The sequence below is a fragment of the Pleurodeles waltl genome, chromosome 5 (genome assembly GCF_031143425.1).
Source record: "Pleurodeles waltl isolate 20211129_DDA chromosome 5, aPleWal1.hap1.20221129, whole genome shotgun sequence".
In the NCBI taxonomy this organism is placed as follows: domain Eukaryota; kingdom Metazoa; phylum Chordata; class Amphibia; order Caudata; family Salamandridae; genus Pleurodeles; species Pleurodeles waltl.
Window position 1 is genome coordinate 1282579345 of NC_090444.1, and position 16385 is coordinate 1282595729.

Here is a 16385-nt window from a genome sequence, read left to right on the forward strand (position 1 = left end):
AGGTAAGCAGAGACTGACCCCAATCCACTTCCTGTATCCGAACAGTGCTCCCATGCAGTCTGCAAAAACTTTCGACTTTGCCTCAATCTTGCAGGACTGGATGCCCGTGGTTGGGTATTTGATTTTTAGGCACTATTTTACACCTTAAAATTTAACAATTCATAACTCTGGTTCTACTGATTGGATTTTTTGTCATTTTGTTGTCGAATAATTTAATAAAATTGACTTTTTTTCTAAATTAGTGTGGGATTTTTCTTTTGTTGTGTTTTTACTTTGTTACTGTTTAAGTACTGCATAAATACTTTGCACATTTAAGTTAAGCCTAAATGCTTTAATGCCAAGCTACCAGGGGGTTAAGCGCAGGTCAATTTAGTGATTTGTTGTGGTCCACCCTGATAAGGATTGAGGCTGTTACTTAAGTAAAGAAGTAGACACTACTCTCAGTATGGGGGCTATACTTTCCGGAGAGAAAAAACAGGCAGGTGCGACCTGCACAGGCCCCAGGAGAAATACGGCAATTGCTGAGGTTTGCCAAAAGTGAACAGACACTGACTGAGGAAGTGACGGGTGATGCATTTAGGGACGTATCGCTGCATTACCGCAGAGCAGACGAATGCAGCGTCCAAGGACTAGGACTGCAAGCTGCAGCAAAACATTGACAACTATCACTGTGTGCGAAGATAGGGCCTCTGAGCCACCATAGGAGGTTCAAGTGGTGCAGCGGCAGTCATAGGTGAGCCGAGCAGTGGTGGCAGCCAAACACTTCAACGCGTCCTGTGGATTGAAGTGATCTGCACGCTGCCACCGCTGATGCGAGCCTAGGCGCGAGACAAGCCTGAGTGCTGAGGCAGTGGAAGGATCTATGGAGGTCCTAGTGGCAACAGCAGTGACAGCCAGTGAGGCATGCGGCATGCTAGCTATTGTGCTGTGTGCCCCTGAAATTGCTGTGAATTCACCACCGAGTCCACAGTCAAGTGATTTTTCAGTGGCAACAAGTGTTGGGATGTCCCCCCAAAGGTTGGTACTTGCTGGCAAGTGCTGAGAGTAAGTGCAATGTGCACTAGGCTTTCCTTCATGCAGTGAGGGGAGGCGGCTGGTGTTACGCCGGTGCAGCTTATTTATGCAGAGGTGCATTTTTGTGCTTTGGCGCAGGATTTTGTTTATATATTCTGCCTGCAATTGTGCAATTACTGCAATTGCTAGGGCTATCTTGCTGGGCTACCTTATAGTTCCCCCAGGAATGTAAAGGTCTCTATTGATTACCGAGGTGAGCTAAATCAAGCCCCCCCGTATGTGATCTCATGCCCATCCTGTCCATTATTTGCTCTGATTTCATTGTAGTTGCTTAAAATCTGGCTGACAGAGGGTAGACTTCCATCGTTCATTGACATCGCCTCTTGTAACTTTATTGGAACACTTATTCTATTCTCCCTTTTCTTTTATGCTGACATACATCCACTGACCTACTGGAATTATAAGTCCATAATTAAAATGTAGACAACCGTTTTCGACAAAGAAGGCGTGTTCCTTTCACGTCCTCTCCAAGTATAAGGGTACCCCATACATTTGAGTGAAATAAGATAACAACATGACAGCCCCGAAGCTGGATTCGGACAAATTGCTTCCTCTAACGGCCTGCAAATAGACCAAATCTAATCCTCTTAGAAATGAGGCGGTGCACTTAAAACTAATCGAGGGCTCGAACTGGATCTTTAAGAAAATATGGCACCTGACGACCCTACTCCTAAATCGGAGGCACTCCCCGCTTCCATAGTGTAGGGCCTCTGTGTCGACAGTCAAGGACATTGTGAACTCAGTGCCTGAAGAGGGCTCCAAATATCATAATGAGAATTTTATATTACGTGACGTGGCAGCTCTTTCATCCTCTCTGAGTCCGACTGTCATGGATATTGTGATCCTGGTGCCTGAAAAAGGCCTCCAAACAAGATTTTGCATTACCAGATGTGGATGTTAATTTGAGAAATCGCTCCCCAAAAGAGATAGGTTACTTTAGGACTCCACCTGGTTTGTCCCAGCTTACTGGACTTAAGTTATTCAGTAGTACACCGACAAATCAATCATCAGCCGCTCTACAGATGTCAGCTCCTCCGATTTGGAGTTGCTTGGGAAAATGTCTTGTAATCTCCCAGGTCAATATGTCAAAGTCTCTGAATCCCTTAAGTGTCTGGAGAGAATCTTGTCTTCTATCCTAGACCTTTTAGAAAAAACAGCAAATAATGAGGATCACGTCCAAGACACATTGTTTGCGATTCCGAAAATGCTGATGGGCCCATCGGTAGAGGGAGTACTCCCGAATCAGTCCTTGCAGTTGGTTTAATTTTAGTCCTAAAGACCTGGCTAAAGCATGCTTGGTTGACACACAGGTGCTTAGTCAGTCTAAAGAAAAAGCCAAAGTAAAAAAACGCAGCCAGAGGAAAAAGAATAAACACAGACTTTTAATAAAGTCCAAAAAACTCCACTTTCAAGATGTTGGTGTTTCTGCTTCAAAGGTTACACTAAACAAGTATGCTAATCCATACACTCATGTTTTACAGGTTAATGGATGTCATTCTGCAAATAAGGATCTATCTTCAATTAACTCCCTGGTAAATGGAGAGATTCATGCATCTGTGGCACACCACCATCCATTAATCCTCTGCTTTCAAGAAACTGGAATTCTTAAATAGTTTAAAGGCTGATGTGATCTGCATCTAGGAAACTTGGTGCTCCTTGGATTTCCAGTGTGCGGGTTGTTTTGTAAAAAGTTGTGATGCTATCCTATCTAGGAAAGGGCATGTAAAGGGAAGGATAGCTATTGTTCTAAATAATGATATTAGATAGAACTACAATACTTTTAAATATTCCTCTAATCTACCCAACTGTGGGTGAGAGTTTGAGGGACCACATTTTAGTGGTGAATGCTTCTATTCCCCTCAGATTCACTTTATACTAATCTCATATGTGAGGTTTGTTCCTTCATAAGCGAGGCTATGGATAAGGAGGGTGAACTCTAGCTTATACTAGTTGGAGACTTAAATTGTGTAGTCTCCAACCACTCTATTAGTCTATTTTTGGATGGTGAAAAAGAGACATATTACACATTCCCCCACTGTCCTTCCCGTCAAAACTGAAGAATGAAGAAGTGATCATAAATGGAAGATTTACTCAAGATTCTCTGGCTCAGTATACCCAAATCTCCTCTGGGATAGTCTATTATTAATTATCTTTTTATTTGTTATTCTATCTTGTTATCTGATTTGAAAATTGCAAATTCCCCGCTTAGTGACCACAGATGCCTAGTATTCTCGTTAGAGGTCTGTGTGCCCTCAGTAGGGTCGCAAATAGGAAGGGAACACCCCTTCCTATTTGCAAGTCGGAAATGCATGTCCCGACTCGCAAAATGCATTTCTGCATAGCAAACTCCAGTTTGCGACTCGCAAACGGCAATTTTTGCCGTTTGCGAGCCGCAAACTGGTTGCTACATCTGGCCCTTATTCCTCTGGTAAGCTGTTGTTTTTATTTTCTTCTAATAATTCATGAAGCAGATCTTAAATAATGATCATCAGATGTATATCATGTCTTCCTATAAACCACTACATTTGCCTCTCCTCTCCTTGAATAAAGAAATAATTGTGTTGAACAGCTATGCCTCTGATGGCCCCCGGGCAGCAATGCACCCATTGGTAAAATGCAAGTATAAGGGAATGGGTACAGGTCAGAGCAACCTGGTGATGGTGAATGAGCACCACACTTACCCTAACTACTACAACTGTCCTTCTACATGTGCAATAAATATCAGTGAGCAGGCTGATAAAGGAGACAACGAATGGTGCAGCACAATAATCAACAGAGACACACTGCGGTGGCAGAAGAGGGAGAAATTGCAACTGAAAGATGACCTGTCAAACTTTGCAAAAAGCCTTCTGGTGGTCGCAAGAACCTGAGTCCCCATCTTTTTTGTAACCTTAGATCCGTTTGAACTGAAAACAATTGTTTTTGTTAAAACCAGCAGATTTTGTGGCAGAAGATGGATTATGTGGCAAATGCGGCACATCCATCATAATGAGAAAATCATCACGGCTGCAGAATCGCATAATTCTAATGACCCTAGCTACTTGGCAAAGAGTTTAATGTTGTAACTGACCACTGGCCTCCCCTGAATTTATTTTTTCTAAGAAACAATTGGGCAACATCCGCCTCCCTACACTAGATTCTGCAACTAATGAAGTAACATTTTCAGGTAATACACCAACCACGTGTGGGCAATCCAGCTGATCACTTCTCAAGTCATCCTAAGGAGGAACTGCTGAGTTTGAGTGCTTACAGAAAACCAAAGATGTAATGCACAATGGCAAGTGAAGATGTTCCTTGCCAATCTCCAGGGGCTTGACACAAGTTGAAAATTTGCAATATCACAACTCTGGTGAATAAGTAATGAACTCAGGATTTTACCTGAGGGACTCATTGTGGTGAGAAGTTTTATAATCCCCGCACCCTCCTGTAGCCATACAGAATTATATGGTATTCCTTGCACACACAGGTCACCAAGTAATGGTTAAGATAAAGAGTCTGCTAAGTGAAAAGCTAGGATTTCCTGGCATGGATAGGATGGTAGACGAAAAAGTGAGGTATTTTGACCTTGCCAGTTCAACTGTGAGCTGGAGAGGCTGGGCCCCATAACAAAGGATTAGGCAGAAGGGCCCTGGACGGAGCTGTCAGTAGACTTTTGTGCATTTTGGGATAGGCATCAGGTAATTGTCGCCATTGATGCACATTTCAAATTCTTGGCTGTTGAGATTGTGCAGTCCACTGCATTTGAACATGGTAAACCCAAAATGGAGAAGATTCTTGCCACTTTTGGACTCCCCAAATCAATCAAACTGGACAATGGTCCCCCACTTCAAGGAGGAGGCTCTAAAACTTCATGGACCCATCTCAGCATCCATCATTACAAAAGCACTCCCTGAAGGCCCCAAGAAAATGGGGAGCAGGAGCGATTCATATAAACTCTCAACAAGGTTCTTTGAATTGGTGTTGATGGTGGGGAGGAACTTGAGAGGGCAATGCATTGTTTCTTGAGAGGACATCAAATCAAGCCTCATCGCACAATGGACCATGCCCCTGCAACACTACTAGTTGGCTATCCAATTGGGGATTTCATCCCACTACTCCCTAATGGAGGACAAAGACAATTGAACAGGAGGAAGTGCAGTGGAAGAGGACTAAACTACGACCAGACTAGCTGAAAGGGACATGCTGTCACCCATGCCCTGGGGATGTGGTGTTGTTCTAAGCCCCACATCTTGGGTGGAAGTCCTAGACACTGTTTGAGCAAGAGCTGAGGATAACAATCAGGGTCAAAGAAACAATGCTTACAGCTAAGAAGGTACTGGTTGTGGTTACCAGGAATGTGTCCATGTTTAAGAAGGTGTCCAGGAGATTGGTTAAAGCTCCGGGTCCACAAGCTGGTGACAAACCAATGAGGGAAATTTGTCAACGACAGATTGGAGAGGGTTGGAAGATGCATTGCTATGACTGTCAGCTAAAACTGCTGTGGGGCTAGAGCAAGACAATTCTGGAAAGCTAGACCAAGCCAAATATTGCAGTCCTGAGAGATATTGTTTGTGGCAATGTAGTTCTCAAAGAAATCATTTAACACTGCGGCTGAGCCAGAAATTGAAGGACTACCTTAAGTGAATAAGTAGGCTGGAGAAGGTTAAGTGTATGATGTGTTACTCATGCTGCTCATTTATTCTAAAGCTGGGAGAAATGTAGTGAACTCCCCGGCATGGATGATCCAGCCAGATGATGTAACATGAACCTCTATGCTGGGCACGGCCAAGAGGGTAAATAAGGGTGTTTGGGACCACTCAGAATCTCATATGGTTTGCAGTCAGAAAGACAAGTGGTATGTGGTTATTACTGTATGTCCTTCGCCGGCTGGCACCACAGACCAGGCCTTATACCAGTGATTTCTAGGTTAACACCACAAGAGGTCATCCTCACTTCAGCCCAGGTTTTCCAGTCACATGTATCTCAAACTTAGTTAAAGGAGATATTCTATCTGTTTAAATGGTTGGGAGTTGCCACAGCTCTGGCTGATCATTAGCACACATGACAAAAAGACCATATTCAGGCAGGAGACTCACAATTTATTTTTTAAGTCCAAAGTGGATTTAAAGTAGGTGTCGCCGGCATACAATCTACTTGTTTTCAAATTAAGCCAATGGGAAAAATCAATTCCCCAGATTCCTTTCCAAAAACTCCCTCTTACCAGTTTCAAAATGTTGACGTGTATGATCATTAGGTTCAATCTCACACAGAAAAAGATGTACATGCTTCCTTTTTATGTTCTAGCTTGACAATTAAGCTTTTGCCAGTCAAGTATGTGAGCATCACTAGTGAGAGCTCCCAGGGACGTGAACTGACGCTCTCAAACAATGGATCTTTTAGGTTGGTCGAGAAACACATGAGTTACAATAGCAAACAATTTAATTTACATTGAAGCCCATTTGGCCCCACAATAATGACCTGGAATCAGAAATTGAAGTTAAGTTGATTTATTCCCAATCAATAATTAATCAAATGTATATGCACATCATTGGAATACTGAAAAGATACATAATTACAACTGGAAAGCTGAAATATCACAATTGGTTTAGTCTCAATAGATTAAGGTACAGACCAATGACAATCACAGCCATACAGAAACTGAGAATTAGAAATAGATGTTCCATAAAGAAACTCAATTTTTTCCTGAGCATTAAATAATTCTGAAATGTTCTAGTCAGAGTCCAAAGTAAATTATGAGAATGATTCGGAAATAAATCTTGAATGGTTGGAATAAAGGCTTAAGAATGGGTAGAGAGTTGCTTAGTGTAAGTTGAGAATGCGAAGAGATTTACTTAAGGCAAAATGGAAATACGAGTAGGGGTCAGCAAAGTGGAAACTTCAGTGGAAGTCTTCTAGAAAAGGAACAAGTATTTAGCATAAAGCTTCACACTTGCAACAATAAAGATAAGCAGAGAGGCCTGAACCCCTTGAAGTCTGAAGGGAATCTGCCCAAACTCCTAACAATGCAAGCCTTAATTAAACAAACAGAACCTTCAACATCAGTGGACTACCCCACTCCCTTTCAGAAGCTAATAGGATTTTCATCTGTCTTGTAAAATAACATCACGCAGATCTATCATCCCACGGAAACTCAAAAAGTCTCTGAGCCCTTGACGTCCCATGTTCCTGGTACGATGAATAGGAGGCTTCAGTTGCTAATTAAAGCTTCAAGTTCTGTGCCAATACTTTCTCTGCTCATGCCTTGCTATCAGTAACATAAATATATAAAGCCAAACTCCCTTTCTCTAGCTAGTGAGTCCATGAAATGAACCTGCAAAGAAAGACACACTATCCAAACAGAAATACATTTCATATTTAAGGCCTTTAGTCATGTTAACCTTAACTCAAAATTAAATGTGCATTTCAAACACATGGTTATACATATAGACTTTCAACTTCCTGAATAAATGCAAACCATGAACAAAAGGAATACATGTTACCTCAACTAATGCAACTTAATGAATAAATGTAAAACATGAATAGTGAATGCATGAAAACATATTATTGAACATGTTTATAAAGCTTCAGTCTTTCAGTGGTTAGATTTCATTATGCATTTAGGTAAGCACGATCTTAAAACATACAGTAAATACAATGCCAAATATAAATGTGTCGCTGAGCAATGACTGACTGACATGTAAAGGATGGAGTCTAAAATTGCACTCCTTCATTAGAGAGGGGCTTTGGCTCCACCCACATTTTGGGAGCCAGGAGTACAAATTTTGAATGGGCAGAAGTGTTGTGTGCTTCCACAAAAAAACTGCTTGCCTCCACATAGCTGTGATCATTGTATTTATCCAGCTCCCTGAGCTGGCAATCGTACAGGCACACACAACATTGTGATGTTATTAAAGGGTGTTAGATAGCTAAAAATAATGTGTGGTATTTTTCTCTGGCAGTAGCACAGATGAGTGGAAGGTGGTCATTAACCCCTAGGGTGCCCGGTACGAGCTGGTCTCGTCCTCGCACACGGTTCCTGTGTGCGGGGACGAGACCAGCTCGTCCTGCAATGGGCCCACGGGGAGCGCTAGCGCTTCCCATTAGCCTAGGGGCAGGGATGGAAGGGGAATCACTTCCCCTTCCACCCCGACCCCCCAGTTACGTCTGATGATGTCAGTGAGCAAATCACACGCTGACCTCATCAGAGGTCACCTACGATCTCGCTGGAAGCATGCTTCCAGCATGATCCCAGAAACAAAATGCAAAAGCATTTCTCTTCCGACCGGGAGGTGGGGCAGGAGAGGCATGAAAGGAAAGACCTTTCCTTTCATGTCTCTCTCAGCATTTCTGCTGCCCATTGCGATCGGGCAGGAGAAATGCCCACTAGACACCAGGGATTTTTTTTTTATATGGTTCAATAAGGCGAGGGGCCCCTTGGGCAAGGGGGCAGAACGGCCTATTTTTATTAGGCCAATCTGCCCTCAAGGGAGGCAGAAACCAATAGACACCAGGGATTTTTTTTTTGTATTTATATTATTTATACGGGGAGCGGCCCCTTGGGCAAGGGCCGCTCCCTAGGGGGTAAAATATTTTTAGGCCTTTTTTAGGGGGCAGAAATCACTAGACACCAAGGATTTTTTTTGGGCAGTTTCACGTAAGGGGAACGACCCCTTAGGCAAGGGTCGCTCCCCGGGGGGTGAAACCCCTAGACACCAGGGATATATATATATATATTGCTCCCCTTTGTTTTGTTTATTTTATTCTTTTATATGATGGGAGCAACCCCTTAGGCAAGGGTCGCTGCCCTGGGGAACAAATTGTCCTTAGGCTATTTCTGCCCCTCTTGGGGGCAGATCGGCCTTTTTTGTACGAGGCCAATCTGCCCCAAGGGGGGTAGAAACCACTAGACACTAGGGATTTTCATTTTTTTGTGTCAATTTCACGCAAGGGGAGCGATCCCTTAGGCAAGGGGTGTTCCCCGGGGGGGGGGGGATTTGTTGTAGGCCATTTCTGCACCCCTTAGGGGAAGAGCAGCCTATTGTAATTAGGCCAATATGGCCCCAGGGGGCAGAAAACCCTAGACACCAGAGATATTTTATTTTTTTGTTTATTTTTTTATATGTTGGGGACCAAATTTATTTCAGGCCATTTTTGCTCCCCTTGGGGGCTGATCCGCCTATTTCTATTAGGCCAGTCTGCCCCCAGGGGGGCAGAAACCACCTAGGCACCAAGGATTGGTGTGTGTGTATGTGTGTGTTTTGTTTGGAGGAGGCAGCCCTTTGGGCAAGGGTCTCTCCCCATGGGGGCACATTACTGTTGGCCATATTTGTCCCCCCGGGGGCAGATCGGCCTATTTTTGAAAGGCTCATCTGCCCCCAAGGGGGGCAGAAAGCCCACCAGACACCAAGGAAGATTTTTTTTCAAAATAAGAGGGTGGGGCTATGGCCATACCCTCACCCCAAATAAATGGGGGCCAAAGTTGTTCTGCCCACCAGTGGGCAGTTGGGGCAATTACCCCCGATCCACACCCCAGGGGGGGCAGAAAGTCTACTAGATGCCAGGGAATTAAAACACTAAAAAAAACAGTCTTTCAGCTCTCTCCCCGCACACTAAAACATCTTATCCCACGTCAAGCAAGAGGACATTTGATTATTTGGGGTTTTGGTTTTACATTTGGGCCAGGTAGAAAAATCCACAAGACCTAAACACATCTGAAAACTAAACATCTGGGTGATTCCAGGGTGGTGTGCTTCACATGCACCCTGCACCATTTTCTTACCCACAATGCTCTGCAAACCTCCAACTTTGCTGGAAATCACAAATTTGTCCTACATTTTTGTGATGGAACCTTCCGGAATCTGCAGGACTCCACAAAATTCCTACCACCCAGCATTGTCTTATCTATACCGATAAAAATTCTGCCTAAACTTTTTTTTTTCAAACTGCCCTTTTGGGCCCGCTTTGGTTCCCCCTCAATTTCGACATGTTTTTGGCTCTTCCCTGTCACAGGCACTTGGTCCACCTACACAAGTGAAGTATGATTTTTACCGGGAGACTGACAAAATTGTCCCAGTGTGGTGATTTCACATGAATGTAGGAAAAATTTGATTTTTTGTAGCTAAATTTGAGGTTTGCTGAGGATTATGGGTAAGAAAACATTTGGGGGATCCACGCAAGTCACACCTCACTAGATTCCCCCAGGTTTCTTATTTTCAGAAATGTTTGGGTTTGGTAGGTTTCCCCATATGGCTGCTGGGGCATTTCTTGTCACGGCTGCTAGGCCTACCCACACAAGTGAGGTACCATTTTTATCGGGAGACTTGGGGAGTGCTGGGTGGAAAGAAATTTGTGGCTCATCTCAGATTCCAGAACTTTCTGTCACCAAAATGTGAGGAAAAAGTGTTTTTTTGGCCAGATGTTGAGGTTTGCAAAGGATTCTGGGTAACAGAACCTGGTGAGAGCCCTACAAGTCACCCCATCCTGGATTCCCCTATGTGTGTGTTTTTCAAAAATGCACAGGTTTGGTAGGTTTCCCTAGGTGCCGGCCGAGCAAAATCCACAACTAGGCACTTTCCAAAAAACATATCAGTTTTCAATGTAAAAATGTGATGTGTCCATGTTGCGTTTTCTGTCGCGGGCATTAGGCTTACCCGTGCAAGTGAGGTACCATTTTATCGGGAGACTTGGGGGAACACAGAATAGCAGAACAAGTGTTATTGCCCCTTGTCTTTCTGTACATTTCTTCCTTCCAAATATAAGACAGTGTGTAAAAAATACGTCTTTTTGAGAAATGCCCTGTAATTCACATGCTAGTATGGGCACCCCGGAATTCAGAGATGTGCAAATAACCACTGCTTCTCAGCACCTTATCTTGCTCCCATTTTGGTAATACAAAGGTTTCCTTGATACCTATTTTTCACTCTTTATATTTCAGCAAATTAATTGCTGTATACCCGGTATAGAATGAAAACCCATTGCAAGGTGCAGCTCATTTATTGGCTCTGGGTACCTAGGGTTCTTGATGAACCTACAAGCCCTATATATATCCCCACAACCAGAAGACTCCAGCAGACGTAACAGTATATTGCTTTAAAAAATCTGACATCGCTGTAAAAAGTTACAGAGTAAAATGTGAAGAAAAATTGCTGTTTTTTTCACCTCAATTTCAATATTTTTTTGGAAGGAGGCTAAAAGCAGAAAAAATAGTAAAAAAGGGGTGTGTCCCAGTAAAATGCCAAAATTGTGTTGAAAAATTTGATTTTCAGATTTCAAGTCTGCCTGTTCCTGAAAGCTGGGAAGCTGGTGATTATAGCACCGCTAACCCTTTGTTGATGCCATTTCCAGGGAAAAAAACCACAAGGCTTCTTCTGCTGCCCTTTTTTCCCATTTAAAAAAACGAAAATGTTGCTGTTTTTTGGTTAATTTCATAGTCTCCTTCAGGGGAACCCACAAACTCTGGGTACCTCTAGAATCCCTAGGATGTTGGAAAAAAAGGGCACAAATTTGGAGTGGGTAGCTTTTGTGGACAAAAAGTTATGAGGGCCTAAGCGCGAACTGCCCCAAATAGCCAAAAAAAGCCTGGCACATGGGGGGGGGGGGGAGGCCTGGCAGTGAAGGGGTTAACCTGCTTGGATGTTTAAGTCTAATTTCACAGTGCAACTGTTACCTGACCTTTTAACCTACATCAATATTAGTCAATAGTTCTGACGCGTATAGGTCGATGAACCTTTTGAATCGCATGGAGTATCCTAGTCGTGCAGTGATCACTGAACCAATAATCAACATTAAAAAACCAAGATAAACACTTTAAGGAACCACAATAGCAACCATACTAATCAGAAATAACCATTACTCCTGGGAAGGCTTAACAAGTTTTATTCCCTATTGATTACAATTCTAGTCAATTGTTAATTAAATCTTTATTAATTAATCTTTATTAGTTCATCAATAGTAAAACATTTTCTGCAAGGAAACGTGCAACAATTGTAAAACCATGAGCTATGAATACCAGCACCAAGAAAGTAATTCAGCAAATTAATTTGTCAGTCATTTTGTCACTGTCAATGTCACCCCTAACAGCCTACCTAGCCAAGATTAGCATTAGCATGTGAGTCTTCATGCGAAAACAATTTAGAGAAATCATTAATTTGGAAAAATCTATATAAGAGAGAAAATCTCTATAAAACAGCGCAGTTGGTACCTAGGAGAAAAGGCACAAAAATGTCATTCACATTTTTATAGCTACCTATCCTGGATGGATCAGCAACAAGTCAGTCTTCGTCTTCAGGTCATCAATAGTCAGCTACAGATCAGGCTCACAGAGTATAATCCCAATATTAGCACCTCGGACAGCGTCTCCTGACGTCATCAACTTTCTCCTCGCAGTTCTGTTTCCTCGCCCCTTGTCATGACATTTTATTAGGGTCTCCCAGTCCATCCCACTAATTGCTAATTGGTCAATCTGTCGGAAGCTATGACTCTAACCTATAGTTTTTGTTTACCAAATCTTTGAGTTTATATATGTCTTGTGTCCCATAAAACTGATTGGTTCTTCTTGCGATAAGAACATCATCCGGCTCTTCAGGTAACAAAATTGTTGCATATGATTCTCCAGTCAGTGCCTCTATTGTTCGAGTCCTGGGAAAGTACATTTAGCCTACACTACACATAATTGTATCAAACTGTCTTCATCATCTCCTGTCCGTTGGTACATTGCAGAATGTTCTAGCTAAGCAGTCTGAACTCTGAGCGGTTCAAGGTCTCCTTCTCCAGTTACCAGTCCTTTGCGAAGCATTCAAAATTCCCCATGTTCAGAGCAAGCGAGGCCCAGTGAAACCAGGCCCTTAGTCCGGCTAATTTACGAATATGAATTAATAAAAAACATAGGTTATACATTTTGTTATGACATATTAGTACATATTTATTTTATTTTTTTCTCATTATTTTGCATCTTTTAGTCATTTTAGTACATATGGTGATCACTCCCCGAGGGCACATATTCAAACGTGCACATTATTTTTCTACAATTAATTTCTCTATGCATTTTTCTCATTAGTAAACACACACATAAGTCATTAATGATTTCTTAATTAACATCTCTGCTCCATCAGTCCCTCCTCTGGTGACTAAATATGTCATCACACCTTTCTTATCACATTTTACAATACTGTCTCAGATGTATTTTGCCTTCTCCTTGAATTTTTCCTCTAAATTTGTCTCCTAGGTGGTTCTTCCCTCCTCTGATCATTCTTAGATTTCCTTAATTTTATCTTTCGCCATAATTTGCATGTACCCCATAATCCTGATATGGAAACAATCACAATTAGTATTCCCTGGACAATTTTCCATAATACCCTATTCCAAATTTGACTAAACCAATTTCCCACAGAGGAAAATCGAATTCCAACTTTTTCCAAAACTCCTGGTTCCTTCAAATCCTTCAAATCATTGCTTGAATTAGTTAAGTTAGGAAGTAAGTCTCTTATCTGCTTATTATTTTCGTGTATGAATGAACAACAATGCCTGGCATTAATCATTTTACAGACTACGCCATCTTTCGACAAAATTATGTCTAAAGCAAGCCTATTTTGAAGCGTCATAGCTCTATCCGCAGCCAATTCAGTATTTATAAGGAGTATTGCCCCTGTAAAGTTTGTCAGCATGTTATCCACAAAAGTAGACAACTTTCATATCTTAATTGCATTTAAAATAACTCCTACAGAAGGAATTACTGCACCAAAAATGTCTCCCACAATTGCAGAAGAGGTTTCCCTTCTCTGTCGCTCATGATGTAATTCAGTCACTTTCGGTATTTTCTTTAGATCATCTATCTCATAAATCTTAGGGAAAACTATCCCTAAATAGCATGTCCTATACCATCCTCTAGGAAGACGGTAATAAGCATTAAGTCCACAAATATAGTAGATTCCAGGAATCACAGGGTCCTGACCATTCAGCATAAAAGTCCATTTACTCTGAAACAAAAACACATGCCTACATTCACTCATTCCCACAAATAAAGTGCCAGTGCGTGATTTTGGCCTATATATACAAAGCTTCCCTACATGTAATGCATCTAAAGCTAATTTTCCTTGTGTTTTAATAGCAGTGTAAGCATAATCATTTTTACAAGTCCTTTTATCCAGTCCTTTCTCTAACTTCTCCTTCAATGCCTTCCTTCTGTCATCAGTATGCCCTATAAAAGCTCTTTTCTAATGGGGTTAATAGACAAGTTAGATTGTTACGTGTGTATAAGCAGTTCCAAATGTTAGTGTTGGCTCAAAGAATCCCCTAACTAATACTATATCATGTTCCTTAGCTACTTTACTCAAATATCTAATAATGGGTACAAAAAAGAACACTACGTCGTGATTGGAATAAAAATACTGAATATACTCTTGATTATAGAATCTGGTTAGTAACAAGCTACAAGTTATGGCATATGTTAGAGGTAAGCTGTGGTAGGTAACCCCTTCTTCCACAGAGGAAGAAATGTGCGTACATACAAGACAATTCCTTGCATCCATTGTCTCCACATACTCACTCAACAACCGATGGAACACGTTAGAAGAAAGCTCTCCTTGAGCATTAGTGTAGTCATGCAAATATATTTTAGCTAGCTTGAACATCTCTAAAGCTGTTAGTGTAGTAGTCTCAAGAACAGGAGTAATAGCAGCTTCTTTCATCTAATGAATAGACATACCCACAGTTATTATTATAAACATTATTCCACACATAATTGCCACTTCAACACTCAAATATTTGCAATATCTAATATTTTTAACTCTATTATTTAATTCAGCCATGATCCGTTAAGAATCAGAAAGTAGAAATAGCTCTTAGTTAAAGTGCAACAGGAAAAATAAAAATTAAAAAATCAAAAATGCTTCTTTTCTCACAATTCAGTTTCACACGCAGGAACCCTTTTCTCCTTTGTCAAAAATCCAAGTTTTCAAATGTCATATCAAGTTATTGATGTCTTTTCCGGGTTTATTTCAACAGTCTCTTTTTAAATTCTTCTTCAGATTAGCTGAACAACTCAGTTTATTGATTCCTTTCAGGTTGCATCAAAGTACTGATTCGGAACTTCTCTGTCAAAGCAAAAGGACATGAACTTGTTTTGCCATTCACTTGTTGCCACATATGCCCACTCAGGACCTGCATATCTTCAACTTGCTACTCTCTTTCTTTTCAACCTTCATTCTCCACCTAATTCTCCTTCACTTACTTTGTCTTTTCTTGTAGCGTCTACTTCTTCCTCTATTGGCTCATTTATGACCAATTCCTTCTTCTTTCCAATTTGCGATTTAGGCCAGTTGTCTCCTTTCTTGATCCCTCTGTCAGTATTCTCTTCAAGATTGGACTCTTCTCTTTTCCTCTTACTATGGTGTTTTCTCTTGATGGACCTGCAACGGGTTCAGGAGGAGTCAGACCACTTTGACTTTGATCCGTCTTACCTCTTTCCCACTCTTGATCTGGCACTTGCTCTGTTTGTGCTTCAGCACCGTCTGCTTCTGAGAGAACTCTTCCTGTGCTCGGTTCCACTGCTGCATCTGTTGAGTTAGACTCTCGCTCACCCACTTGTATTTCTGCACTTTCGTCTCTTACTGGGGTGATTGACCCGTCTTCCACCAGCTCTGGGTCAACTTCAGGCTCAGCTTGCTCCGGTTCTGGCTCAGGTAGAGCCACCTGTTTTGCAGCTGTTTGTGCTCTCAACAACACTTCTTCATGATCTTGCGGACTCACCACTCTCTTGATATGGCTTGCATGTATTCAGTTCAGCAGTCCTGCACACTTTACAGCTGTCATAGTTGTCAGCACCACCTGCTACGGACTCTTCCAACGCAGCTCTATGCAAGTCTTTCGAACATATTTTTTGATGACGACCCAATCTCCAGCTCTCAGATTGTGACCTGGGTCATGGATGGGTGGCAGGGTAACAGCCTGCACGTGCTGAGAGAAAGATTGAACGACATCAGCTAGACCTTTGCAGTAGTCCAACACAATATCATATGTAATATTGACAAGAGAATTTGCTGGAACTGCTGGTAACCTCATTGCTCTGCCCATGAGAATCTCATGGGGTGACAGTCCTGTCTTTCTGTCAGGTATATTTCACATTGACATTAACACCAAAGGTAATGCATCTGCCCATTTCAGATTTGTTGCGGCACATATTTTGGCAATTCTTGACTTCAGTGTACAATTCATTTGTTCTACAAGTCCTGATGCTTCTGGGCAGGAACTGCAATGTAACGTCTGCTCAATGTTTAATGCTGCACATAACAGTTTGATCACTTCGTTATTGAAGTGTGTTCCCCTATCTGATTCTA